At 31.9% G+C, this 27,929-nt stretch overlaps 1 pseudogene across 1 annotated transcript in view; it reads right to left on the minus strand.

The window, feature by feature from the left end:
• LOC143241891 (endosome/lysosome-associated apoptosis and autophagy regulator family member 2-like) overlaps positions 1-27,929 on the minus strand; it is a 95,387-nt pseudogene that overhangs the window by 45,266 nt on the left and 22,192 nt on the right. Inside the window, exons 3-13 of the transcript XR_013022329.1 lie at positions 26,195-26,402; positions 19,864-20,011; positions 18,728-18,817; positions 16,375-16,549; positions 13,325-13,594; positions 11,830-11,934; positions 9,303-9,519; positions 8,038-8,105; positions 6,146-6,343; positions 3,938-4,159; positions 190-319 (exon numbers count right to left, since the gene is read on the minus strand). The product of XR_013022329.1 is annotated as an endosome/lysosome-associated apoptosis and autophagy regulator family member 2-like (transcript). The remainder of the gene's footprint in view (positions 1-189; positions 320-3,937; positions 4,160-6,145; positions 6,344-8,037; positions 8,106-9,302; positions 9,520-11,829; positions 11,935-13,324; positions 13,595-16,374; positions 16,550-18,727; positions 18,818-19,863; positions 20,012-26,194; positions 26,403-27,929) is intronic.

Below are 27,929 nucleotides of genomic sequence, written 5' to 3' on the forward strand. Positions count from 1 at the left end.
AATAAGGTAGTATTCACTACTGTAGACTGGTTTACTCTAATGTTAAGTAAGTTTCAAAGTTAAAGATTGGTTTACTACAGGATAATAAAGTTTTCATACTACACAGAATAAAAACTACATATAACATGGAACGGCTCTGGCAAATTTTGTTAGCACATCAATGTGAATTTATTTATACATCACACTTACATCATAAGAGACATTGTTTCTACAAACTGCCATTGGTTTCCCATCACGACCACAGAGACTGATGTTGAAAACATGGAAATACTGGGTACCACTTGCTGTGAAAAGTTGGCTTCCACGAAGTTCATTAAACCTATTACAGATTAATATCAAACCATAACACAATGAAAAATTGTATACCTGAAGCACAGGTCAAACCATTAAACTATGAAAAACAGTGTGTACCTGAAGCACAGGCCAAACCATTAAATTATGAAAAACAGTGTGTACCTGAAGCACAGGTCAAACCATTAAACTATGAAAAACAGTGTGTACCTGAAACACATGTCAAACCATTAAACTATGAAAAACAGTGTGTACCTAAAACACATGTCAAACCATTAAACTATGAAAAACAGTGTGTACCTGAAACACAGGTCAAACCATTAAACTATGAAAAACAGTGTGTACCTGAAACACAGGTCAAACCATTAAACTATGAAAAACAGTGTGTACCTGAAACACAGGTCAAACCATTAAACTATGAAAAACAGTGTGTACCTGAAACACAGGTCAAACCATTAAACTATGAAAAACAGTGTGTACCTGAAACACAGGTCAAACCATTAAACTATGAAAAACAGTGTGTATCTAAAACACATGTCAAACCATTAAATTATGAAAAACAGTGTGTATCTAAAACACAGGTCAAACCATTAAACTATGAAAAACAGTGTGTACCTGAAACACAGGTCAAACCATTAAACTATGAAAAACAGTGTGTACCTGAAACACATGTCAAACCATTAAACTATGAAAAACAGTGTGTACCTGAAACACATGTCAAACCATTAAACTATGAAAAACAGTGTGTACCTGAAGCACAGGTCAAACCATTAAACTATGAAAAACAGTGTGTACCTGAAGCACAGGTCAAACCATTAAACTATGAAAAACAGTGTGTACCTGAAGCACAGGTCAAACCATTAAACTATGAAAAAACAGTGTGTACCTGAAGCACAGGTCAAACCATTAAACTATGAAAAACAGTGTACCTGAAACATTGCTCAAACCTTTAAACTGTTATATGACAGAAAACTCTGTACCTCAAACACTGGAGAAACTCATATACCACAGAAAACTCTGTACCTTAAATGCTGGTCAAACTATTCTACTACAGAAAACTCTCTCTGAAATATTGGTCAAACTGTTATACTACAGAAAACTCTATACCTTAAACACTGGTCAAAATCTTATACTAAAGAAAAACTGTACCTGAAACAATGGTCAAATTATTAAAGTACAGAAATATGCTCCTGCAACATTAGTCAAACTGTTATATTGCAGAAAATTGTACCTGAAACATTGGTAAAACTATTATACTACAGAAAACACTGTAACTCAAACATTGGTAAAACTGTTATATTACAGAAAACTCTGTACCGCAAACATTGATCAAACTGTTATACTACAGAAAACACTGTACCGCAAACATTGATCAAACTGTTATATTACAGAAAATTGTACCTGAAACATTGGTCAAACTGTTATACTACAGAAAACACTGTAACTCAAACATTGATCAAACTGTTATACTACAGAAAACACTGTAACTCAAACATTGATCAAACTGTTATATTACAGAAAACTCTGTACCTGAAACATTTGTCAAACTGTTATGTAACCAAAACATTTGTACCTTAAACACTGGTGAAACTACAGGAAATATTATACCTATAACTTTGATCAAACCGTTATACCAGAGAAAACTTTATACCTGAAACAATGGTCAAACTTTTATACTGCAGAAATCTGTACCTGAAACATTGATCAAACTGTTATATTACAGAAAATTGTACCTGAAACATTGGTCAAACTGTTATACTACAGAAAACACTGTAACTCAAACATTGATCAAACTGTTATACTACAGAAAACACTGTAACTCAAACATTGATCAAACTGTTATACTACAGAAAACTCTCTAACTCAAACATTGATCAAACTGTTATACTACAGAAAACTCTGTACCTGAAACATTTGTCAAACTGTTATGTAACCAAAACATTTGTACCTTAAACACTGGTGAACCTACAGGAAATATTATACCTATAACTTTGATCAAACCGTTATACCAGAGAAAACTTTATACCTGAAACAATGGTCAAACTGTTATACTACAGAAAACATTGATCAAACTATTATACTACAGAAAACTCCTCTGTAACATTGGTCAAACTGTTATACAAAAGAAAACTCTCTACCTCAAACATTGATCAAACTGTTATACTAAACAAAACTCTGTACCTGAAACACTGGTCAAACTGTTAAACTACAGAAAACTCTCTTTGAAACATTGGTCAAACTGTTATATTACAGAAAACTCTGTACCTTAGACATTAGTCAAACTGTTATGCAAGAAAAAACTCTGTACCTGAAACATTGTTCTAACTGTTATATTACAGAAAACATTGGTCAAACTGTTATATTACAGAAAACATTGGTCAAACTGTTATACTACAGAAAACTCTGTACTTGAAACACTATATTCACTAACAGATTGTTACAGTGTGTCATGAGAGCCATATAAGTTTCACTAACAAATTATTACAATGTACCATGAGAGACATATATGTTAAAATAACAAATTGTTAAAGTGTATCATGAGAATCATCTATGTTTCAGTAACAAATTGTTACTGTGTATCATGAGAATCATCTATATATCACAAGCAAATTGTTAGTGTATCATCAAAATCATCTATGTTTCAGTAACAAATTGTTAGTGTATCATCAAAATCATCTATGTTTCATTAGCAAATTGGTACAGTGTATCATGAGAATAATCTAAGTTTCACTAACAAACTGTAACAATGCATCATGAGAATCATCTGTTTCACTAACAAACTGTTACAGTGTTTTATGAGAATCATCTAAGTTTCACTGACAAATTGGTACAGTGTGTCATGAGAATAATCTAAGTTTCACTAATAAATTGTTACAGTGTGTCATGAGAATAATCTAAGTTTCACTAACAAACTGTAACAATGCATCATGAGAATCATCTGTTACACTAACAAACTGTAACAATGCATCATGAGAATCATCTGTTACACTAACAAACTGTTACAGTGTTTTATGAGAATCATCTAAGTTTCACTAACAAATTGGTACAGTGTGTCATGAGAATAATCTAAGTTTCACTAATAAATTGTTACAGTGTGTCATGAGAATAATCTAAGTTTCACTAACAAATTGTAACAATGCATCATGAGAATCATCTGTTACACTAACAAACTGTTACAGTGTTTTATGAGAATAATCTAAGTTTCACTAACAAATTGGTACACTGTGTCATTAGAATAATCTAAGTTTTATTAATAAACTGTTACAATGTGTCATGATAATCATCTAAGTCACTAACAAATTGGTACAGTGTGTCATGAGAATAATCTAAGTTTCACTAACAAATTGGTACAGTGTGTCATGAGAATAATCTAAGTTTCACTAATAAATTGGTACAGTGTGTCATGAGAATAATCTAAGTTTCACTAATAAATTGGTACAGTGTGTCATGAGAATAATCTAAGTTTCACTAACAAACTGCTACAATGTTGCATGAGAATAATCTAAGTTTCACTAACAAACTGCTACAATGTTGCATGAGAATCATCTAACTTTCATTAACAAAGTGCTACAATATATTATAAGAATTATTGATATTTCACTAACACAACTAATACTATATATCTGATTTTTTAAACATGTATTACGTGGGTAACACAGAGAAATCAAATTCCTGTCCTTTAGCAAGGAAGACATGACAATCACTATAGCAACTCTCTGAATGTTCTGATCTAAGGCCAGGGCCACAAGGTTTACAGGACTTCATTCCATATGGTAATGGGTCTGACACATAGGTATTTGGAGGACATGGAGAACATTCCAGTGTGTCTCTGCTTTTGATATAATGACCTGGTGGACAAGGAATGCATCTGTAAAACAAACATATAATGAGTAGTGCCAGAAGAAAATATGATCATACACAATGTGAACAAATAATTTATTACAGTATATAAATGTTGTTAGTTAAAAATACAGTATGGCTGTCATCTCAGGATAACCTGTGAAAACTTTTGCATGTTATTTCATGTTATAACACATCACTGTGTTTGTGCAATGTAAGTGATTTCTTTCACAAATATATATATCAGCAATAGTATATTTTTATATTCACAACTATAACTTCATTATAATGGTTATTTGCATTCTTAGCTTAGATTTTGTGTTCATAATTAATGTAAGTTTCTAAAGTTGGCTGAATTTCATCAAACATTATTGGGTTTAGGTCTGTTGAAGGTCACTAACAGAGACGGTACACACAAGTGACTAAATAATTAATTCTAATCTTTATAAGTAGTTAATTAACTATATTAATGACCTATATACACAGCTTACTATGATCAGAAATCTTTATTATTTATGAACTATTTACGCTAATAATGTATTCTTAGTGGCCTTATTTGGCTATGAAACAATCTCTGAATTAAAGAAATATTGAAATTATGAATGTATGTACAAAATCTACTATACTTACGTCTCTGTGGTATGAGTTAGTGGGTATAAAGTACAAATAATAACAAGGATTTCACTAAGTAATATGTTTCGTATGTTATTTTTAATTCTGCACACAATTCTTTAAAGATCATAACAGTTTTTATGTATTAAACTCTGAAGAATAAGCAGTTGAGAAAACTGTTACAAAGCAAACACACACACACAATGTTTCAACAAAATTTTGCTATCTTCATGTACAAAGACTCGTATTTTAAACCTTAAGAATATATTAACTAAAGTAGTTGAACATCACCGGAGTTAAACAAGTAGAAAAAAATGTTTTTAATGCAGCAATCTTCTTATTAATGATGAGTTTGTTTGTTTCAACATAAGTGTGCTCTGCCCACTAGGGATATCGAAACCCAGTTTCATGACGTGCTTTACATGCTGCATTTCTTCAATTCAATACTATATTGTATTTCTTCAGTTTCTCATTCTAAAATAAAGTTTATTAACCTTTCTTATTTATTACAATGGTCACACTTAGCCAAATTAATTAGTCCAAGTTTTCAACCAAATCTTCACAAAACTTGTTCAAATGTTTTCTGTTATACACAAAACAAAGTTCAAAGTAACATTAAACATTATACAGAGCATGTGTTGTCTCTGTGTGAAAAAACACACATACCCAACTGCTTCAGTTCAATACTAACATTATAAATTATTCAGAAAACACAGCATGTGTTGTCTCTGTGTGAAAAAACAAACATACCCAACTGCTTCAGTTCAATATTAACATTATAAATTATTTAGGAAACACAGTATGTGTTGTCTCTGTGTGAAAAAACACACATACCCAACTGCTTCAGTTCAATATTAACATTATACATTACACAGGAAACAGAGCATGTGTTGTCTCTGTGTGAAAAAACACACATACCCAACTGCTTCAGTTCAATACTAACATTATAAATTATTCAGAAAACACAGTATGTGTTGTCTCTGTGTGAAAAAACACACATACCCATCTGCTTCAGTTCAATACTAACATTATAAATTATTCAGAAAACACAGTATGTGTTGTCTCTGTGTGAAAAAACACACATACCCAACTGCTTCAGTTCAATATTAACATTATACATTACACAGGAAACAGAGCATGTGTTGTCTCTGTGTCAAAAAACACACATACCCAACTGCTTCAGTTCAATATTAACATTATAAATTATACAGGAAACACAGCATGTGTTGTCTCTGTGTAAAAAAACACACATACCCAACTGCTTCAGTTCAATATTAACATTATAAATTATTCAGGAACACAGTATGTGTTGTCTCTGTGTGAAAACACACATACCCAACTACTTCAGTTCAATATTAACATTATAAATTATACAGGAAACAGCTTGAAAAATCACACATACCCAACTGCCTCTGTCCCTTCAGGACAAGGAAGACACTCTGCAGCTCCACCATTTTTGGTGTTAGTAACTGAAATGTCGTAGATTATGGCCTTGTCGTCTACTTCGTGTACTGTGTCAGTATCTTTCCACAGGCTGTCACTCCCATATTTTTGAAATGCCCAACTAAAGGTGTAGGGGACATCTTGGGTCACTTTATAACTATAAAAAAACAGAGTCAGTAAACCCTGTAAAATTGACTTATCCATTGGAACAGAATTTTTTACACAAACAGAATAAGCAGGAAACATTTCTTATTTCTATACAAACATCAACTTTAGATTATATGTAATAATACAAAAACCCAAAGTCTACCTATACATACATCATTTTGTACCAATAAATACAGACAACAAAAGTCTATCTATAGAAACTATTTTACAACCATTGCTATAGAAACCAAAAGTCTACCTATACAAATATCATTTTGTACCAATAAATACAGACAACAAAAGTCTATCTATAGAAACTATTTTAGAATCATTGCTATAGAAACCAAAAGTCTACCTATACAAACATCATTTTGTACCAATAAATACAGACAACAAAAGTCTATCTATAGAAACTATTTTAGAATCATTGCTATAGAAGCCAAAAGTCTACCTATACAAACATCACTTTATACCTGTGTTATTATTCTAAGTTATTTTGTGCATTATTTAAGTAAATAAAAATTATTTAGTATATTGTTACCATTAGTATAAAAAGAGTAGGGTTAAAGGTCATCAGTGAGAAACTGTCATATTTTATTCCCTGTTTATTCTTTATTTATTATCATAAAAAAACTAAAATAAAAAATAGTGCTCTCTTTAGGTTAGTTAAAATTATATTACATAAAATAAATAATAATAATAAGATAGAAATCCTTCATAAGGCTCTAATGCATGTAGCTCTTAGGTGATGCAATGTGATAACATAACATGAGCTTCATGTTCCACAAGTTATTTTGAACTTATAACAGTGAGAATGGTAGTTAGACAGGATCGAAAGGCCAATAAAACAATAATAGTTAAGTATAAATAGATGTATGGTGTTGTGAGGCTAAAACTATTTATGATAAATGAATGTAGTTTCATGTTACTATCTGAAGTCATACTAGAGAGAAATAAAGGGTAATTTTACATTGAATTCAATTTCTTTTGGTGGTTACAAGGTCAGTCAAAATGATCAACCTTGTACAGAGTCATAGCAGAAAAAATAACAGATAAAATATAAAATCTTGCTAAGAACAAACATTTGAAATGTATTTTGGAAGTTTCCGAAAATACAAAAGTGAAATTTGAGATTTTTGAGATGAAGACAACTATTTTTAATCTTGATATAAAACCTTTTTTCACACAGACTAGTGAAACAGAATACTCCATAAATTCACAATCAATTCTTTTTTAACATATTAAAATTACTTCACTGAAAAAATTATTTTTGTGAAAGTCTTATAATGTTTATTAAAGGTGTGCCAAATTTAAAAGTTAGTAGCATCAAAACTGTAAAGTCTTTAAACAAGTAGAAAGAGCTCATGAGGTCAATTAAATCCACCGAACATGTGCTGACAGAGTTAAGAGAAAGCTTAATAACTATGAAATACAAGGGCTGGCTTTGAGATTTATTTTAATATTTTAGTTTAGTTTAGAAGATAGGATAGTGCAGATAGACCAATAGGTCTCTAACTGTCTCTAAACATTATGTTATACTATACTACAGTGATTTATTAATATCTTAAAAAAATGGTTAAAAAGTATTTTATTTAACAAACTTTATAAAAGAAACTCAGTGTACCCTTTACTGATTAACCTTCTCTGGAAACACGTGTAAGACAAGATTCTGAGTATAATAGTGACTAAATATTAGTCTCTTACCTATAATGTTGCTTCTTCTGTTTACCAGTCCAAGTTTCTAGAGCTGAAACGCCCCGTTGCACTGTACTCTATAAATTAGCAGTATTTTATTTAATGAAAACAATGATTCTGTGAACTTGCATATCATATAAATTCCAACATTTGTATACAAGTCACATGTTAATTAAAACTGAAATTCTCTGACATAATTTGCTTGCAAACAATAATTCATATTTCAGAACTGAAAAATAAAGTAGGTCCAATCCTAACATAATTCACTGATAATCTTCAAAGGATGACTGACTGCTGTATATATATATATATGTGTGTATTAAGTCAGCTACTGGACCATAGAATATAATGTACTGAACTAGATGCAGATTTGTCAGTGTAGAATTAAAACCAGAGATTTGGCTCAAGATTCTTTTATAAGTTGTCACTCCTTTGACCCAAACAAAAACAGATAAATAAATAGAAATAAAGATGAGTTATTATGTAGGCTCCCAATTAGCTGACACAAATATAATCTTTAGATCATCATTTACATTGGTTGTAATAAGCTTAGTGAAGAGTTGTCTTCTTGGAACACTGGTGGTCAATCATTAAGTATAAGGAGTCAGGGGCTATCTGCCAATGTCTTAGTCAGGGGTTATCTGCCAATGTCTTTGTTAAAACAGCATGCTTTTCAATTATTTAGAATTACACTGACATAGACATCTTGAATCAAACTGAGCACTCATGGACAATGTTCACGAAACACAAGTGAAAACCAACATGCTGCCATCAGAAGTCTCAACTTAAGTACTAGATAAACACCCATTACTGTGTAAGTTAATCTACCTATAGTACCAGATAAACACCCATTACTGTGTAAGTTAATCTACAGATAAACACCCATTACTGTATAAGTTAATCTACCTATAGTACTAGATAAACACCCATTACTGTGTAAGTTAATCTACCTATAGTACTAGATAAACACCCATTACTGTGTAAGTTAATCTACCTATAGTACTAGATAAACACCCATTACTGTGTAAGTTAATCTACCTATATAACTTTTCATAAACACAAACACACACAATTTCAATTTATACAAATATACGCATTAGAACAAACTGCAAGACTACATATATGGTTCTTGTTTCTTTTGTTGTTAAATATAATCCCCCTCTGGTATCGAAACCCAGTTTTTGGTGTTCCAAATCTTCAGACTTATCACTGAGCCATTAGAGGACATATATAAAGCTAGAAATAAATACACAAACACATAATAAACTATATACCTGCATGAACACAAATTCACAGTCTTTCTCACAATCCAATTCAAATGTAAACTGACTCTTCCTATCTCTATAGCTTGACCATTGACTATTCGTTCTTTAGTCCTAAAGCCTGGAACGTCCAGTGAAAGTATAAGATAAGCATATTCTCGATGTCCAAAGTTGCTACGTATAAAGTTTCCCTCTGGCTTCCAAGCTGACATTGTGTGGCATCCTCCTTCTGAAAATGAAAGTTGTTTAGGAAAATATATTAGTTTTTTAAAGGTATTAGACTTGAAAGTTTTCCTTAGTTGATGTATCTTGTAAGTCTATGGAGTCTCCACCTGTCATTATAGGAAATACTTGTATTTGGTTTTTCATACATTTTAAAAATAAATATACTTCAGACTTTGAATTTTACAACAAAATGTTTTATCTATTGAACTGTATACATTAAAATATACAAAACACTGAAGTTTTTAGTTTTAGGTTGATTTCCAAATGAAAATATTAACTTGGTTAGTATCCCTCAATAGTTTTATAGATTTTAGCCAATCACCGTTTCTCAACTTAAGTTTTCATGGTTTCATGTAACCGTCTATACATCTCAGTTTTGAGGAATTATACATTCTTTTTTCCTATTCTTTTCAACTGTTTCTGACAAAAGTTATAAAAGTTTATTTTGGTAGTATGTAGTTATAAGATATTTATCTATGACAACTACAACACTAAGTTTCTTTTAAAACTTTGTAAAAAGTTCCTCCTTATACTTTATTTTAATTATGTTGTAGCACGACATGTTTTAAGGGAAAAGATGAGGTAGTCTTAATTAGATCATTTTACACTTGACTATATGAAGTTTCATTTAACCAACAAGTCCACTAATTATTAGGCTATGTTTATATTAGGCCTTCTTGGCTTAAGTAACTGCTTGAAGGAGTGTAGGAAATTATCAAAAAGATTTGTAAGTAAAATAAACAAATGGATTTAAAACTTATTAAATAAAATATTTTCATTAATAATTTTAAATGGTTGGTTATTTTGGTATGGTTTTGTTTGTTTAGAATTAAGCTCAAAACTATACAATGGGCTATCTGCCCACCACAAGTATCGAAACCTGGTTTATAGCAGTGAGAGTCTGCAGACATATTGCTGTTCCATTGGGGGGCTTTTTGGTAAGGTAAACAAAATGTTATTTTAACTGTATTACAGTGATTGTAAACACTGTGAAACTGTTTACAGATATTATAAAACAGATAAAATTTAGAGTTTTACAAAAATAAAAGCTTTATTGGAAAATTTTACAAAAATATAGGAAAACATAAAACAGCATTTGTAATTCAAATCATTTTTAACCATTTCTTTATTAAAATCAATATAAAATATTGTTGAATTTTCTAAGCTGCAAATTCATTAAAATATAATACATTTCAAAGATACATAAGCCACAGAAAGGTTATCTCGAGTTTCAAACTATTTCAATCATTAGTTTATTTCTAATGCAATAAAAGAAACTACACACAACAGTTCTGTGAAAAGATTGCCCTTGATCATTCAAAAATTAAATTAGTAACTTTATTTAACCTTATTTCTTGGGCAAATAACAATCATCTAAAGAAAACTGAACATTACAGCAGATATACTTGATGATGAGAAACCCATTTGAAATGAAAATAAATCTCAGAACAGTTGGTACAGGTATTTTATTGATAAGGAGAGAACAACGTTTTGACCTTCCATCTTCAGCTTAAGAAAGGTCGAAACGTTGTTCTCTACTTATCAGTAAAAGTGTTAATACCCATACCAGCCATTCTGAGATATATTACAGCAGATAAAAACTTTGTTAAATGTATTAAATTAAAAACAAAATTATTAAAATATTGTTATAATTTTATGAACAATACTGTGCTATAAAAGTAAGTCATAAAGAAGTTCTATACTAAATAAAACTATTTTATCAAATAATCAGAATAAATTATGCTATTCTTACAATTTGTTAAATTATACTGAGCATTTTTTACCTAATCTTACCTTTCTAAATGAGACACTACTCATTTAGACACACATAAGAGGTAATTGCCCAATGATATATTTCATGCCACATCTTCCAAAGTCATACACCATTCAGATATGACTGGAATAAGTCATGATTATGAATAACACAACATAACAGTCTGGGGGTAATTCATGGTTGAGGATTGCATCATATCTTACCTTCTAAGGTCACACATCTTTCAGACATGCCTGGTGTAGTTCATGAAAGAAAGGCCATAATTTCATGATGTCTTACCTTCCAAGGTCATACATTTTTCAGACATTCCTGGGGGTAATTCATGCCACCACTTGAAAGAGAGGCCATAATTTCATGATGTCTTACCTTCCAAGGTCATACATTTTTCAGACATTCCTGGGGGTAATTCATGCCACCACTTGAAAGAGAGGCCATAATTTCATGATGTCTTACCTTCCAAGGTCATACATTTTTCAGACATTCCTGGGGGTATTTCATGCCACCACTTGAAAGAGAGGCCATAATTTCATGATGTCTTACCTTCCAAGGTCATACATTTTTCAGATATTCCTGGGGGTAATTCATGCCACCACTTGAAAGAGAGGCCATAATTGGGTACTGTTGATGCAGGACAAGGTTTACAAGCTAAGAAATGATAAAAGTTGAGTTTAAAGAACTGATGTCATACAGTAACTACAATATATTTATTATAACATAGAGAAATTTAAATAAAATAAAAATACATTTAAAACTATATGAAAAAGAGTGAGATTATGCCATCATCACAAGCCTAAAGATTGTTTGTTATTTGTATAACCAGCCTTGTAGGGATTGTTCAATATTTTTATAACCAGCCTTCTAAGGATTGTTTGTTATTTGTATAAGCAGCCTTGTAGGGATTGTTCAATATTTTTATAACCAGCCTTCTAAGGATTGTTTGCTATTTATATAACCAGCCTTGTAGGGATTGTTCAATATTTTTATAACCAGCCTTCTAAGGATTGTTTGCTATTTATATAACCAGCCTTGTAGGGATTGTTCATTATTTTTATAACCAGCCTTGTAGGGATTGTTCAATATTTTTATAACCAGCCTTTTAAGGATTGTTTGTTATTTATATAACCAGCCTTGTAGGGATTGTTCAATATTTTTATAACCAGCCTTCTAAGGATTGTTTGTTATTTATATAACCAGCCTTGTAGGGATTGTTCATTATTTTTATAACCAGCCTTCTAAGGGTTGTTTGTTATTTATATAACCAGCCTTGTAGGGATTGTTCATTATTTTTATAACCAGCCTTCTAAGGGTTGTTTGTTATTTATATAACCAGCCTTGTAGGGATTGTTCATTATTTTTATAATCAGCCTTCTAAGGGTTGTTATTTTTATAACCAGCCTTCTAAGGGTTGTTTGTTATTTGTTTTTCACACAGTGATACTTGGTATGCCAGGTAACCAAACCATTCAAAACAATAGACAACAATGGACCAGTTCCCAGATATTTAAAGCTGTCAGTGTGTGGTTGATGTTTGTATAATCTCTATTGTGAACATAATTAACATACAACATACTTAATACTATTTATTAAAGTCATGGGAACTAACAACAGATAAAATAAGACATATAACCTAAACAGTAATATGTGTTATCTAAATACATTGAAAGAAGAAACTCAAACTTAACTATCAAAATATTGTACGTTGTTTCAAAATTAATATAAATAATTCTATCTCAGAAACTTTTACCTGAAGAAGACAGATTCATCTATAAAGGTGTTATTGTTTGTTGTTAAGTACAAAATCTGTACAACAGTCTGTTTGTTCTATGTCCACCATGATTATCAAAAGTTGGATTTTAGCATTACAAGCCTTCAGACTCATTGCTAAGCAACTGGAGGGAAGAGGTTTGTAGTTTCTTCATTTTTTAAAGTGATTCACAAACTGTTTGACTCTGTTTTACTCACTTGAAAACTGTACAGTAATGTTCAATAGATAAGACTAACCACAGTATCCTTGGTAAATTAATTTTCAACATTACCTGAATAACCATCAGAGAAGTGATCTTTAGGGCAGAAAGCACACATTGAATTGTTGGAATACTCCATGCCTGGATTACAGGGTGGACAGTCCATTTTTGTACCTGAGACTGGAAGCTTGGCAGCAACCTTCAGATCGTCTCTACAGATCCTTGGTTTAACCCACTCATAGCGAAGTTCAGTTTGTTTCTTCTCATCACAAGGCGTTTGTATCTCATAGTAATCAAACTTTGTACATGGAGGACGGTCCACACATTTGGATGAACCTTTGGCTGATGATAAAAATAAAGTTGTTTTTTTTATAAATATAAAAGCATTTCATAATGCAAGAACAACAACCTGGTGTGCAAAAATAGAACCATACAATAAGACCATTTAGATATCAGATAATATAAGAAAGTGTAGCTTTACAGACTAGTAAAAAATATCAACATCTATCTTTAATAGCAACTCTTCATTTGTATAGGAAAAACAAAGTTAAAAACCAATAGTATTAAATACAAGTTTAAACACTTTAATGTGTAAAAATATGGAAAAACAAAGTTAAAAACCACTACTATGAAGTACAAGTTTCAACACTTTAGTGTGTAAAGATATGGAAAACAAAGTTAAAAACCAATAGTATCAAGTACAAGTTTAAACACTTTAATGTGTAAAAATATGGAAAAACAATGTTAAAAACCACTACTATAAAGTACAAGTTTCAACACTTTAGTGTGTAAAGATATGGAAAAACAATGTTAAAAACCAATAGTATCAAGTACAAGTTTCAACACTTTAATTCTTGTGAATAGATTATATACACAGCTTATTCCAAGTACCACTAGGGCACAAGATCGTTCAGCTTAAAGTGAGTTTCAGAGTTGCTAAACTTCAGTTGTATCAGGATGAATAAGCTGTCTTGTTTTGCTAGTTTTATGTAATAATTAATAGTTAATTTTATGATTAAAATTTCCCAGATGCTGAAATACAGCACGATCACACTCAGAAACTGAATGTACACAAAAACATATAGACCTTTAACCAATGGAAAAATTCAACCTCAGTGTTACTGGATATAAAGATCCTATATATAAACTGAATGTACACAAAAACATATAGACCTTTAACCAATGGAAAATTCAACATCAGTGTTACTGAAGATAAAAATCCTATATATAAACTGAATGTACACAAAAACATATAGACTTTTAACCAATGGAAACATTCAACCTCAGTTTTACTGGATATAAAGAACCTATATATAAACTGAATGTACACAAAAACATATAGACCTTTAACCAATGGAAAAATTCAACCTCAGTGTTACTGGATATAAAGATCCTATATATAAACTGAATGTACACAAAAACATATAGACCTTTAACCAATGGAAAAATTCAACCTCAGTGTTACTGGATATAAAGATCCTATATATAAACTGAATGTACACAAAAGCATATAGACCTTTAACCAATGGAAACGTTCAACCTCAGTGTTACTGGATATAAAGATCCTATATATAAACTGAATGTACACAAAAACATATAGACTTTTAACCAATGGAAACGTTCAACCTCAGTGTTACTGGATATAAAGATCCTATATATAAACTGAATGTACACAAAAACATATAGACCTTTAACCAATGGAAACGTTCAACCTGTGTTACTGGATATAAAGATCCTATATACACACAAGGACAGTAAAGTTATAGACAAACTGGATGACAGTATCTCATGGGAAATAAGTAGTTAAAGATCCTAAATACACACAAGGACAGTAACTTACGGAAAACTGGATGACAGTATCACATGGTAAACAAGATGAAGCCCCTCTTTCCGAGTAAGTGTTTTCTTTACATTGTGTACAAAACTTTGAGCCTTTACTGCTATAAGTTCCAGCCTCACATGGGGTGCACTCAGAGGCATAAGCAACCCCTAGAAAATGAAGGTAAACATCTAAAATTCACTTAGTGAAGTTCTGTAATTTATATCCACCAAACTCTCTGTTGCTGTAACTAATCCACAAAATATACATCAGATAATAGGTTTAATATTTTTACATTAGTAGTTAGATATGAATATATGAGGTTTAAAACAATTGAGTCTTTTGTGAATTTGGGAGTTTAAACACTGAAAAATGACATCAATAATTAACTTTCTCTGGTATTTAATAATGTGTAGAAAAATGTATCAACTTCAACAGGATATAGAAAAAACAAGTTATACCAATATAACAACTATACTAATTAATAGTTTCATGAAAGACACGTTAAATGTCAATTACTAGTCTTACAATATAATAAACAGTTATAAAAAAGATGAATTAATTATTAATAATGATAATTAAAGTTTATTAGCAGCCAAAGAATATATGACAATGGTTAATAGGTGATATTTATAATCTGATAAACAGTAACATACAAAATGAGTTATATGTTAAAAACTGGTAATTACAAGCTAATAAACAACTATGCATGAAATGGGTTACATGTAAATGACTAGTAATCAATAGCAGAAGACAGCAGAACAAGAGACAGGTTAACAGTTAATAACTGTAATACATACTAGTATTTACAGTCTCATAACCAGTTGAACAAGACACATTAACTTTTAAAAACTGAAATACATACCAATATCTACAGTCTGATAACCAGTTAAACAAGAGTCAGTTTAATGGTTAATAACTGGAATACATACTAATATCTACAGTCTGTTAACCAGTTAAACAAGAGTCAGGTTAATGGTTAATAACTGGAATACATACTAATATCTACAGTGTGATGTGATAACCAGTTAAACAAGAGTCAGGTTAAATGTTAACAACTGGAATACATACAAGTATCTACAGTCTGTTAACCAGTTAAACAAGAGTCAGGTTAATGGTTAATAACTGGAATACATACTAATATCTACAGTCTGATAGAAGAATCAAGTTGAACAATTCCTTCACCGTAAGAAATAAAATATGGTTTATTACAGAACACAATTAAAATAGAACAAACTAGAAACAGTTTTTGTAAACATTTCTGTGGTGAATTTGAGGAATAATTATTAATAGTTAATATTACCTGTAACAGTGATGGACTTGATCCTTACAGGCTTATGTTTCCTATCATTTCTATTCATCATCCCCATATCAACAGTCTTCCAATACAGGACATTTAGACCAGCTTTCAGTTCCACCTGTGTGACAGTAAGAAGTTTATGAACTCTATTCCAGTACAGCCATACAGTTGTAGCAATCTGAACAATCACAGGAAAGTACATTTATAAACAGATCATGAAATTCACCTTCAACATTTTGTAGTGAACAAACAATGGAAAAAAAGAGTTAGAAAATTTGTATCACAGAAACTACACTGCTATATCTACTTCTATCAGTTACATCCTATACAACATGCTACTGGATATCATATACTTTTGTTCCTATTTACGCAACATACTATGATGATCTGCATATCTAACAAAAGTTACCTAAAATTATATCTTCTTTGTTGTTTACACTGTGATTCCATGTGTTTCACTTATCTGCTGCCCCTCACCTAGCAGGTTGCATAATCTAAACATGTAGTTTAGGTTGGTGGGTATTTTTATAGAAGAATTACTCAGCCTATCTTTAATTTCTTACTTACAGTAAACACAGTAAATATACTTACAGTGACAGTTTTATAAAAGTAATGACTTCCAACAGTAACAAGGTATATATAATTACAATGATTGTTTTATAAAAGTAATGACTTGCATCAGTAACTAAGGTAAATATACTAACAGTAACTGTTTTATAAAAGTAATGACTTGCATCAGTAACCAAGATAAATATACTAACAGTAACTGTTTTATAAAAGTAATGACTTGCATCAGTAACCAAGGTAAATATACTAACAGTAACTGTTTTATAAAAGTAATGACTTGCACCAGTAACCAAGGTAAATACTCTAACAGTAACTGTTTTATAAAAGTAATGACTTGCATCAGTAACCAAGGTAAATATACTAACAGTAACTGTTTTATAAGAGTAATGACTTGCATCAGTAACAAATGTAAATATACTAACAGTAACTGTTTTATAAAAGTAATGACTTGCACCAGTAACCAATGTAAATATACTAACAGTAACTGTTTTATAAAAGTAATGACTTGCACCAGTAACCAAGGTAAATATACTAACAGTAACTATTTTATAAAAGTAATGACTTGCACCAGTAACCAATGTAAATATACTAACAGTAACTGTTTTATAAAAGTAATGACTTGCACCAGTTACCAAGGTAAATATACTAACAGTAACTGTTTTATAAAAGTAATGACTTGCATCAGTAACCAAGGTAAGTATACTAACAGTGACTGTTTTATAAAAGTAATGACTTGCACCAGTAACCAAGGTAAATATACTAACAGTAACTGTTTTATAAAAGTAATGACTTGCATCAGTAACCAAGGTAAATATACTAACAGTGACTGTTTTATAAAAGTAATGACTTGCACCAGTAACCAAGGTAAACATACTAACAGTAACTATTTTATAAAAGAAATGACTTGCACCAGTAACCAAGGTAAATATACTAACAGTGACTGTTTTATAAAAGTAATGACTTGCACCAGTAACCAAGGTAAATATACTAACAGTGACTGTTTTATAAAAGTAATGACTTGCACCAGTAACCAAGGTAAATATACTAACAGTAACTGTTTTATAAAAGTAATGACTTGCACCAGTAACCAATGTAAATATACTAACAGTGACTGTTTTATAAAAGTAATGACTTGCATCAGTTACCAAGGTAAATATACTAACAGTAACTGTTTTATAAAAGTAATGACTTGCATCAGTTACCAAGGTAAATATACTAACAGTGACTGTTTTATAAAAGTAATGACTTGCACCAGTAACCAAGGTAAATATACTAACAGTGACTGTTTTATAAAAGTAATGACTTGCACCAGTAACCAAGGTAAATATACTAACAGTGACTGTTTTATAAAAGTAATGACTTGCACCAGTAACCAAGGTAAACATACTAACAGTAACTATTTTATAAAAGTAATGACTTGCACCAGTAACCAAGGTAAATATACTAACAGTGACTGTTTTTTAAAAGTAATGACTTGCACCAGTAACCAAGGTAAATATACTAACAGTGACTGTTTTATAAAAGTAATGACTTGCACCAGTAACCAAGGTAAATATACTAACAGTGACTGTTTTATAAAAGTAATGACTTGCACCAGTAACCAAGGTAAATATACTAACAGTGACTGTTTTATAAAAGTAATGACTTGCATCAGTTACCAAGGTAAATACACTAACAGCAACTATTTTATAAAAGTAATGACTTGCATCAGTTACCAAGGTAAATACACTAACAGCAACTATTTTATAAAAGTAATGACTTGCACCAGTAACAAAGTAAATATTCTTACAGTTACTGTTTTCCACTGTCCTTCTTCAGATTTTGAAGGCCACTTGTACTTTTCCACTTCACTTATTGACTGACATTGATCATTCTGGGCCTGAGGTAGAAAATGTGAGTTCATATAATACCAGATAGCCTTGTATCTTAAGGTAACCTAGAAATTTCTTATAGCAAAATAATGATGTGAATATTATGAATGAAATAAGATGAATTACATAGATTTGCGGTGTTTTTCCTGTGAGGCCTAAAGAGGTTTGTATGATAATATTAATTCACTATTTTAGTTTAATGTCTCAGTAAGTGAAATAAAGAATTGTTTGTTGTAATAGTACATTGCTACATTCATTATATTTCTCTCAGTACATTAAGTGGGAGAAACAGTGATTTTTAAAACAGCACACCATCACAGTGATGAGTGACTCTCACTAGTTTATGTCTGGTCCACTATGTTCATTAGTGCTGTGACTCATGAAAGTAAATGTTTATCATGTTACTGACAAATGTTTGGCTTACTTTACAAAGGTATATTACCTTACACGTTATAATTACTGATTTACTAGTCATAATATTCTCCACCTCAAACAAGTGAAGCAGGACATCTATTTATGCTTACCTTCCCTGTGTACTTTTAAAATTCTCCAAAGATATATCCAAGCTGGTTCACCTAGAAATGTGCAATGTGTTTACCACCACATGTGTGTCCATCTCAAGACATACATGACTGTACTTAACCTGCACCTAACAGTAATCTTTTTAATTTACAAAGTAAATATACTAACTATATATAAATAATATATATAAATACTATAATAAACTATATATAAATACTAAATATGTTTAGTATTTTTTCTGATTTATAATAAATGTTATGAAATTAAATTTGTTTTCATCAAAAAAAGTTAAGTTTCACTATGATAGACTTGAAGGAACAAATATATGGAATTCTATTAACTGAATTTTCAAGTTTGTTGAATGTCATGGATTAATGAACTAGATGTTTAACCATTGAAAAAATTATAGTTCTATCACTAAATAATTCAGTCAGACTTTGTCATAACACTTTAGATTTGTCTATAAATTTCATCAAAGTTATTTCCTTATTAACTTAATAAAGTTATGTTTTCAGTAATGAATTCCTTTTACCTCAAAGTTAAAGATGATATCATTGTCAGTATATTCATACGTGTAAGAGAGAACACCAGGCTTCACAAGTTTAACAGAGTAGGTCAGTGTGCTAACACAGGATCCACCATGTGATACTATGAAGTTGCCCATAGGTTCCCAGGCATTGCTGAAAACAATAAAGTAAATGTCACAAGATGATAGTAGAGTACCTTTAATGTGTACCAACTTCAAACAATATACTTCTATATAGAGACAGTAACCCAAACCAATATACTTCTATGTAGACACTCACACACAGTCACTTCAGACAATATACTTCTATATAGACATTCACATGCAATCACTTAGCTGGTTTTTGAAAACAAAGTTATAAAACCCAGACATGATATTGAACCAGGATACATAAACATCTACATATTCAACCATTATATATAAACACTACGATGGAGGCCACAGATTTTAAATTACATTTTCAAACAAATATAGAAAATTAAACAGTTTACAATAATTGTGTGAAAAGAATGAAGATTTTTAAAACAATTACTACTAATCAGTAAACACATCCTTACTCCACCAACAACTACTACTAAATAATAAACACATCCTTACTCCACCAACAACTACTACTAAATAATAAACACATCCTTACTCCACCAACAACTACTACTAAATAATAAACATATCCTTACTCCACCAACAACTACTACTAAATAATAAACACATCCTTACTCCACCAACAACTACTACTAAATAACAAACACGTCCTTACTCCACCAACAACTACTACTAAATAATAAACACGCCCTTACTCTACCAACAACTACTACTAAATAATAAACACGTCCTTACTCCACCAACAACTACTACTAATCAGTAAACACATCCTTACTCCACCAACAACTACTACTAAATAATAAACACATCCTTACTCCACCAACAACTACTACTAATCAGTAAACACATCCTTACTCCACCAACAACTACTACTAAATAATAAACACATCCTTACTCCGCCAACAACTACTACTAAATAATAAACACGTCCTTACTCCACCAACAACTACTACTAAATAATAAACACGTTCTTACTCCACCAACAACTACTACTAATCAGTAAACACATCCTTACTCCACCAACAACTACTACTAAATAATAAACACATCCTTACTCCACCAACAACTACTACTAAATAATAAACACATCCTTATTCCACCAACAACTACTACTAAATAATAAACATATCCTTACTCCACCAACAACTACTACTAAATAATAAACACGTTCTTACTCCACCAACAACTACTACTAAATAATAAACACATCCTTACTCCACCAACAACTACTACTAAATAATAAACACATCCTTACTCCACCAACAACTACTACTAAATAATAAACACATACTTACTCCACCAACAACTACTACTAATCAGTAAACCCATCCTTACTCCACCAACAACTACTACTAAATAATAAACACGTCCTTACTCCACCAACAACTACTACTAAATAATAAACACGTCCTTACTCCACCAACAACTACTACTAAATAATAAACACGTCCTTACTCCACCAACAACTACTACTAAATAATAAATACGTCCTATCCACCAACAACTACTACTAAATAATAAACACATCCTTACTCCACCAACAACTACTACTAAATAATAAACACGTCCTAACTCCACCAACAACTACTACTAAATAATAAACACATCCTTACTCCACCAACAACTACTACTAAATAATAAACACGTCCTTACTCCACCAACAACTACTACTAAATAATAAATACGTCTTACTCCACCAACAACTACTACTAAATAATAAACACGTCCTATTCCACCAACAACTACTACTAAATAATAAATACGTTCTATTTCCACCAACAACTACTACTAAATAATAAATACATCTCTACTCCACCAACAACTACTACTAAATAATAAATACGTCCTATTTCCACCAACAACTACTACTAAATAATAAATATATCCTATTTCCACCAATAAATACTAGTAATCACTAAATACATCCTTACTCCACCAACAACTACTACTACTAATCAGTAAACACGTCCTTACTCCACCAACAACTACTACTAATCAGTAAACACGTCCTTACTCCACCAACAACTACTACTAAATAATAAACACATCCCAACTCCACCAACAACTACTACTAATCAGTAAACACGTCCTTACTCCACCAACAACTACTACTAATCAGTAAACACGTCCTTACTCCACCAACAACTACTACTAAATAATAAACACATCCTTACTCCACCAACAACTACTACTAAATAATAAAGACATCCTTACTCCACCAACAACTACTAGTAATCACTAAACACATCCTTACTCCACTGACTCTGCTAAACATTGAACACAACCTTTCCCCACTTGGTTATTCCTTTTTAATGTATGTTCAAGTTCTGTATATTTTACTTCTAAAGTACCATTTTGAAAAGGCATGTGATGTAAAATCATAAAGATGGGTTAAAATAAAATAAATATTTGTTTTTAACTAGCTACTATTATAAAATTAATGTTATACAAAACCAAAAGCTATTGTATCCTACTACAAAGGTACCACTTTAAAAAGTTTCTTAGAGGCAGTGAAATGTGGTTTACATGTTACATTTGTTAACTGTATGTTTTCTAGAGACACTGACACTTAATTTATAGTTAAACTTGTTACCAATATGTTTCTTACAGAGAATGACACTTCATTTACAGTTAAACTTGTTAACAATGTGTTTCCTAGAGACAGTGACACTTAATTTGTAAGCAGAGATAAGAACCTACTGGAAATACACTTTCAGTTAAGGAGACATTATAACTTCTGATATGGTACATTATCTCTTCTCACACAACTAGCTAAAATCTTATATTGAATGGATGAAGAGATCAATGCAATGTAAAGAAATAATCATCCTTCGAATGCATCTGAAGGACACTCCGAATGATGAGACAGATAGATTCTAAAATATGATTTGAGGAACTGCACCACTTTTGAAACAGGTATATTCTTTGCATATTGTAGAAAGATGTCACATATATGGACAGAAAACAGAAGAGCACATCCAAGTGGGAAAGAACTATGGAAGAATAAATATCCTAATCATACAATATTAATGACACTCAAAACCAGAAATTACAAAAGCAAGTGAAATGAAAAGGATGTGCCTTTAGGTAAAGAGCAGCTAGCATATAACAGACTATATGTGGCAAGTGAACTATAAGCCAAAACCCAGACACCAGGTACCAACAACCATGTAGGGGTAGGAAATATGATCATACTGTTGGTAATTCAACTACAATCCCTAACCCAGCCATCTGGTGTGGGGATGGGGGGTAAAAAAGAAAATTATAACATCTTCACTTGAAGTTCATGAAACCAGAAAGAATCTAGTACCCTCCTGACTCATGAGCAGAATATATGTGGATATGATAAATTGATAGATCAATTTGGGAACCTATTGAAAATGTATCTAAATAATATAAACTGTCATCTCCCTCAAGAGATGTCTAAACAATATAAACTGTCATCTCCCTCAAGAGATGTCTAAACAATATAAACTATCACCTTCAAAAGTTAAACTGATCAGAACCACCACAAGCACATTAACATCCTCAGAATAAGAAACTCCAAGGGATAACAAAGGAAAAGAACCATAACAATCTACAATTCCATCATGACCCACAATACTAATGGAGTAGAAATGAGGGAGGTAAATAGAAATCTGTAATAGATTTGTGAGAACTTATATTGATAGGTTATAGTCTAACATAAAGTATGGCCACTGGGAGTAGAAATGAGGGAGGTAAATAGATTTGTGGGAACTTATATTGATAGGCTATAGTCTAACATAAAGTACGGCCACTGGGAGTAGAAATGAGGGAGGTAGATAGATTTGTGGGAACGTATATTGATAGGCTATAGTCTAACATAAAGTACGGCCACTGGGAGTAGAAATGAGGGAGGTAAATAGATTTGTGGGAACTTATATTCATAGGCTATAGTCTAACATAAAGTACAGCTATTGGGAGTAGAAATGAGGGAGGTAAATAGATTTGTGGGAACTTATATTCATAGGCTATAGTCTAACATAAAGTACGGCCACTGGGAGTAGAAATGAGGGAGGTAAATAGATTTGTGGGAACTTATATTGATAGGCTATAGTCTAACATAAAGTATGGCCACTAGGAACTGATTATATGGGTGGTGGTAGGAAGCAATTTTGAGATCTCACTCCCATTTGTGTTTTATGTTTCATATTGGACGACATCACATTATCAACACCAGCAGAATGATACTCTCAACTGAATGGTTGTATAATCATTTCTGTTGTTTGTTTTTATTTCATTAACCCATTCAAGAGGGTGTCTCCACTGTCCATCATCCCAGTTGCTTGGAACTGGATAGTGGTAAGGACTCTCTAACTATGTTGGAAGAAAAGACAAAAGAATGTTCAGTAGACAATCCAGAGGTACAACAACACTGAAAACCATGAAATCCTAGTTTGAAAATTAAACCATTCCAATTTATTCAATACTAAACATGGCAGGGATGGATGGCTATTCCCTTCAGCTTTACCAATGTAGTTATCCATGAGTGTGGTATAGTCTGGGATAAGCAAACTTGTGAAGCAATTCTGTAGCAGGGATGAACTTACAAGCAATCTTGTGAATCATCCTATCTCTGTAGTATGTGTTGAGTGGCCATGGAATTATACTATACAAGTTGATGTGACTTGACATTGTGGATATGAACAGTTAAAGAATACCTGACCAGCACCACTCTCCACAGAGAGATATGCAAAAAAGAAATATTAATAAAAGGAAAAGGGGAAAAAAGAAAACAAAACAACTTATCCAACCACAGTATCACTGATTTCTGATATTCTAGAGTGGTACATGATGATAAAGAGAAAGCAGCCAACTGAATAAAGAGTCAAACATAGAAGGAACAATAATAAACAAACAGAGAACAGAAGGAAGAGGAAGTGACACACAAACAGAAAGATGTACAGGAAATATAACAGAGAAAAGCACATACATGATAAAGAAGTCTCTCCAGATCAGGATGAAACTAAAGATGTGAAACAGAAGCAAGGAAAAGCTGCTAAATGGAGGAGTTATTGTCACAAGCCACAAAAGTGGTAGGAGGAAAACAATTCAAAGGAAAGAGAAGATATGAAGGATGGAGTGTGTGCATCAAGAAGGATGGAGTGTGTACATCAAGAAGGATGGAGTGTGTGCATCAAGAAGGATGGAGTGTGTACATCAAATACAAGAGTGAGAAAAAAATACTGGAAATTACATTGAATTAATATAATTAATATATTTCTTCAGTGTAACAATAATAATGAATATATTTCTTCAGTGTAACAATAATAATTTCCCACGTCAGTAATTAAACTATTAAAATGATGATTCACATAAAGAGCATGAAAATAAAAACTTGTGCACATGACAAATGAGAAGTGGTAATTTGGAAAACTTGAATAGAGGGAATCACAGGTGTCATAACAGTATGTCACACTCATACTGGTGGAAGGTTGGCATCTGATGATTTCCAATAGAAGGGAGATAAAAGGCTTGTGGGATATTTTAAAAATGTTTTTTCTTTTACATATAGTGACAGCACTGAACAAGAATAGTTATTTATATGAACAGAAGTAATCTAACATACTAGAATTCTAGGATTTATTCTCAAGATCAACTTAAAATTGTTTTTAATTCAATATTTCATATAAATAATTACTTTAGGTTCAAAAAGAATATTCTGAACTCAAGTGTTACCTGCATTTGATGTCCCAGATTTTTAAATGATAAACTTGAGGAAAGACAGCTTATAAATACCAACTAACACCAACTCTTGAGCTACTCTTTACCAATGAATAGCAAGATTGATCATAACATTATAATTCCCTTATGGCTGAAAAGATGAGCATGTTGGTAACAGGATTCAAACTCTTGACCCACAGATTGTGAGTTGAGTGCCCTAACCATCATGCCATGCCAGACTTTACCACTTTCATATCATCTATAAACTGAGATGTCCAAGATGTAGCCATGGCTATGTTGGCTCTAACACTTCACTATTTAAGTTTAAAAATTAAAGAGCACATAAAAACAGTCAGCCATTCCTCGACATAGTTAAAAAGACAATAATTTTCTTCATGCTGCCTAAAGTGTCTTTACTCCGGAAAGTGTTTCAAACGAAAGAAATTTAAGAGTCCATAAAATGTTGTAGGTGGATATCCAAGTTACATCTGTTGCATCATTCAATTTGAAAAAAACCCACAAATCCTTATATACTAACCAATAAACTTACTCTGAGCAATTAATACGAGACTCGTCCGTGTTTTGGCCAACGAGGGGAAAACTTCTCTCAAATGGTTCCACAGATACGTGAAAACTCTGTGGAAGTTTCTCCCATGAGTCAAACTTCACTCCCCCACCAAGTGAGTATGTCCCTGTTGGGCAGGGCACACAGTCCAGATGAGTTCGATTGTAGTAAGTACCTGCCTCACATGCTGTCACTGCAAAGGAAGCAGCGAGACATATGATTTTTTATTTGTTAAAAAGTATGACACTTGTTATGTTACAAAGTATCTTTTATGCTCATGTATGAACTGTAACATCACTATTAAACATGCATCTCAATCCAGTAAATTTGTCATACTTTACTGTAACAGCCTTCATATTCACTTGATACCTAATGAATTTCAGACATAAGTTTTAATAAAGTTGGTATCTCACTGATGACCTATAACATTCACCCAACATGTCTTTAATATTGCCATCTAGGGAATTTTTAGTGCTTTTTTTTTTTTAGTTTGTGCAAAAGTACACAAGGGTTATCTCTGATGGCCATTCCTAGTTTAACAGTGATAGACTATCAGGTAGAGAACAGCACCCACTTCCATCTCTAAAATTATTCATTTACCAACATATAGTGAGAATAACCTTTACATTATAATGTCCCCACTAAAGAAACAACTAGCATGTTGGTGACAGGGATCTGAACCAAAAGATTGAGAGTTAAGTGCCCTAACCAACAGATCATACCTAGCCAAATTATGGAAGTTACTAAAGTTAGTATAGAAGTCTAATTTAAGTATTAAATTCTGAAGTTCATAACAGATGTAGTTCATATAATTAAAACTGAAAGTATAAATATGGATATTATACTTCACAACTTCAAACTTCAGGACACGTGTATACAGTTACGATAGAAAGTGTTCATACCCTGTGTCGTGAGTAGTTTTTTTCTCATAACTTAAAACATATCATGATTAGCATAATGAAAGTACAGTATACTATAAATATTATACTAACACACATCTACCTAAATTTTTATGCAAATTGAACGACAAATAAATTGTTTATAAACAAGTAACCAAACATAGGAGGGGCAGAAATTGTTCGTGCATCTACTTTAATGGTCAGTTGTGTAGCCTTTCAGGTGAATTACTTGGTGCAATTTCTGCTCATCGCACTCCATGATCACTTGATAGTACTCGACTGGTATTTTCTTCCATTCTTCTTTACAGAAGGCCAATAACTCTTGCAAGTTTTTCAGATGACGCTGATGAACCCTGGTCTTCAACTCATGCCAAACGTTTTCAATTGGGTTGAGATCGGGTGACTGCAATGGCCACTCCAGAACACTTATATGGTTCCTCTGTAACCAGGATTGCATATATTTCAGTGTGTGCTTCGGGCCATTGTCTTGCTGGAAGATCCAACGACGCCCAAGCCGCGTGTTCCGAGCATCATTCTTGATATAAGTGCCTAATATATCAACGTACTCTTCTTTTTTCATGATTCCATTAACACAGTGAAGGCTGCATATGCCAGAAGAGCTGAAGAAACCCCATAGCATGATCCAACCACCTCCATGTTTAACTGTAGGGATGGTGTTCTTTGGAAGATTTCGTTCCCCCTTCTTACGGAAAATATAGCGAACATTATTGTGGCCAAAAAGCTCAATTTTAGTCTGGGTTGACCAAAGAATACTCTTCCAAAAGGTAAATGGTTTATCTACATGCTTTCTTGCATACCTT

This window comes from Tachypleus tridentatus, unplaced genomic scaffold (genome assembly GCF_004210375.1).
Source record: "Tachypleus tridentatus isolate NWPU-2018 unplaced genomic scaffold, ASM421037v1 Hic_cluster_1, whole genome shotgun sequence".
Lineage (NCBI taxonomy): Eukaryota > Metazoa > Arthropoda > Merostomata > Xiphosura > Limulidae > Tachypleus > Tachypleus tridentatus.